Below are 3,490 nucleotides of genomic sequence, written 5' to 3'. Positions count from 1 at the left end.
CACACACACATACACATACACATACACATACACATACATTCATTCATCTAGTCAGCATGAAACTCAAGCCATGAGATGCTGGAGGAAGTGGACAGGATTTTCTGAGGCTCAGCAGACTGAAGCAGACTACATACTGAAGCAGACTACATACTGCAAAGCACACAGGGAGATAATGAAGAAATTATGGTGGTGGGAAGTAACTACTCTACTGTACTTAAGTAGAAGTTTAAGGTATTTACGTTTTTTGCTACGATATACTTCTACTAAATTAAATGTTAATGGGAAATATTTGGGATCACAGCAAGAATGTCCTGGATTCGAACCCCGGTCGTCCCGGCCTTTCTGTGTGGAGTTTGCATGTTCTCCCCGTGTTTGCGTGGGTTCTCTCCCGGTACTCCAGCTTCCTCCCACCATCCAAAGACATGCGGACTAGGTTGATTGGTGGCTATAAATTGTCCTTAGGTGTGAGTGTGACTGGTTGTTTGTCCATGTGTGTGCCTGCGATGGATTGGCAACCTGTCCATGGTGTACCCTGCCTTTCGCCTGATTCCAGCTGCCGGGATTGGCTCCAGGATGGATGGATGGATGGAAATATTTGAGCTTTTTAATCCAAGACATTTATTTGACAGATATGTACATAAAAAAACATGTGATAACCTTTTAAAATAGTTAGACATACACTTTAATGATAATAAAGCAGGGTTTGGTTGAGGTCCTTTCACGTTTCAGATGTCTATGAGTTGTTAGCAGCTACGCCAAAGAGACAACTCCTCAACTCCTCCCCTCTGAACATCTTACAATTTGTTCATGTAGATTGTTACAGGCCCAATGTAGTAACATTATTCAATATTTCACAAACACAAAAATGACCCTTCCGATTTATCTTGTGACCATTTGGAGGGAGCCTGACCCCCAGGTTGGGAACCACTGGGCATCTATCAGTGATACTGGGTGTGGTCAGAAGTAAAATACTTGAAACTTTCAACCAGAGAGAGTAGCAGAGGGCTGCTTTCAGCCTGGTGTTACTTTTCAGGTTAAAATAATGAAATTGTTAGGGAAACAGTTGCTTATTACACATCCAGCAGTTACCGTGTTTCTGTCCACCTGATGAATTAAGTCCAATATTAGCTCTCCTTTAGCTCTGTTTTTGGTCTCGACCAACTCCTGAGTGAAACACCTGGCTCTTTAGCTGCTAAATTCTCAACTATGTTCATCAGATAGTTGTGAACTGTGTCTGTGTCTGCTGTGCTGGGCAGGTAGTGAACAGTAGGGTTTTAGAGCTTTTTAACTAACAACAGCTGCCTGCTTCGGCCAAAAAAGACGCTATGGGCATTGAGAGTGCATCAAAACAGTATACAATGATCTGAAACTCGTTATAAAGCTCTTTAAACCCGAGGGAAGATGCAGATTCAGGAAATGTTTCTCTGTATAGGCTCATCATTACGAGAGACACTTTTCATATTTCACTTCACTTTTCACTTGTCCCACTGTTTTCACATAGTCAATAATAAAAATATCGATTATAGCTACTTTAAGTACATTTTGCTTTTAATACTTCTGTATTTTTACTTAAGTATGATTTTGAATGATGGACTTTTTGACATGATGGAGTATTTTTACATTGTTGTATTGGTACTTTTACGTTAGTGAAGAATCTGAGTACTTCTTCCCCCACTGGAGGGGGGCATGTTTTGCTCCATAGGCCAGCTGCTAAAACAATCAGTGAGTGTGTGGAGGTGGAGGAGACAAGGGCAGCATAAAGAAAGGGAGACACACTGCAGGACGAGGGGGAGCAGAGGCACTAAGTAGAGTCTCACAACCCCATGACTCCCCTCATTCTTTTTTTCCTTTCTTTTTTCTTTCTTTCTGAGGCTGAGTGGAGTCGAGGGAAATCTAAAAATGTTCACCTCCATCCTTCAGGCCTCAGAAACCTTTCTCCTTCCTGTATCTCTTCCCTATCTGCTGTAAATATCTACCACTACTGTGCCCCCTCGTCCTCCTCCTCCTGCTGCTTCTTTACCCAGGGGACATGGGCTAATATCTCTGTCAGATGGTTGGGAGTTCTGTCTGTAACAGTAAACTGACTGGTGAGGAGAGGAAAGACACATTACTGTGCAGGGAGAAGCTATCAACTGCAGCCTGCAAAACACATCGCACAAGACACGTTCACTTTGTGTACGTGTAGAGCCCTCAAAGGACTGAACTGCGCAGAGCCAAGAATTACATATGCTTGATTAATACTGTGGTGTTGTGCTTTGTAATACAGAGCTACTGAGGAAATGATGCTGTAGCCAAGCACAACGGATGTACAAGGATTTGTTTTTTTAAAGTTGTGTGTACACATACCTCCATGTACTTACAGAGATAAACACTGTATATGGAGTTTAACAGACTCCTATATCCAAACAAAGCCATTTCATGCCAGCAGCACACCCTCAGTGACTGGCTGATGAAGATGATTGGTGATGTTGTGATCCCAACCCCAGGGAGTTTGGGCCCAGCCATGTTTTCTAAGATTAGCATGCTCCACTCCACAGCACACAGCTAGCAGCACACTCAGTACAGTACAGTGCTGTACATACACAACATCAATGCGATGTGAATCTACTAATCATGTGTTCTTATATAAGACTGTGGACATTTAAGGACATCAAATATGTTATGTTTGTCATACAAGTTAGATGGAGAACAACAGCACAACAATGATATTGTATTTCTGGGTCCATACATATTGCCAATGATTTTTACATGCTGTTCATGCACGTCTAGGTATTAATGTAAAGCATGTTGGTACGAGCTGAAGCAATCAATTAGTCAATAGTCTGAAAAATAATATCAATTAATAATTTAAGTCATTTAAAATAGGTAGTAAAAATGCCAAAAATCTTCTGGTTCCAGCACCTCACTGGTCAGGATGTGCTGCTTTCCTCTATTTAATATGATTCTAAATTAATTGTTAATTGCAGCCAAGTGGCAACCTCTGGTTGCCTCTTTGAAATGAAGCCAAAGCCAAAGTGACAAAAACTGCAGTTCCTCAAATGGCCACTTGAGGCTGGCTCCAAAAGCCAGCCAATCCTTGTAGAGCCTCATGTCATAATGTCCACTTTTACAGCAGAATAACTGACTGATTTTTATCTAACCCACCTATTTAAATTATATTACCGCTTAAAGTAATGCATAATTAAGGGCAGGCCGCTTTGAGTAATGGGTCGATGCCATCACAGGTGGCTAGCAGCAGCAACCAGGCTTTATATGGCCCACCTTAGCTTCACCGATGCTCCACCTCTTTACCCATTTTTTGATTAGCCTGGAGTTAGATGAGTCTGCCACTGCTGAGATGGTGACTGCCAGAGACACCCACACTGAGCTTCACAATCGCTCTTCAGAAATGGGTAACTTTACAGAGACTACGTCCATTGTTTTAAACAGACTATAGTTGTAGCCCTATCTGCAATAATATTTAAAGTTTATTTAGGGCTGCAACTAATGA

Source organism: Micropterus dolomieu, linkage group LG17, assembly GCF_021292245.1.
Source record: "Micropterus dolomieu isolate WLL.071019.BEF.003 ecotype Adirondacks linkage group LG17, ASM2129224v1, whole genome shotgun sequence".
NCBI lineage: Eukaryota > Metazoa > Chordata > Actinopteri > Centrarchiformes > Centrarchidae > Micropterus > Micropterus dolomieu.
Note: the sequence above shows the minus strand (reverse complement) of the source record.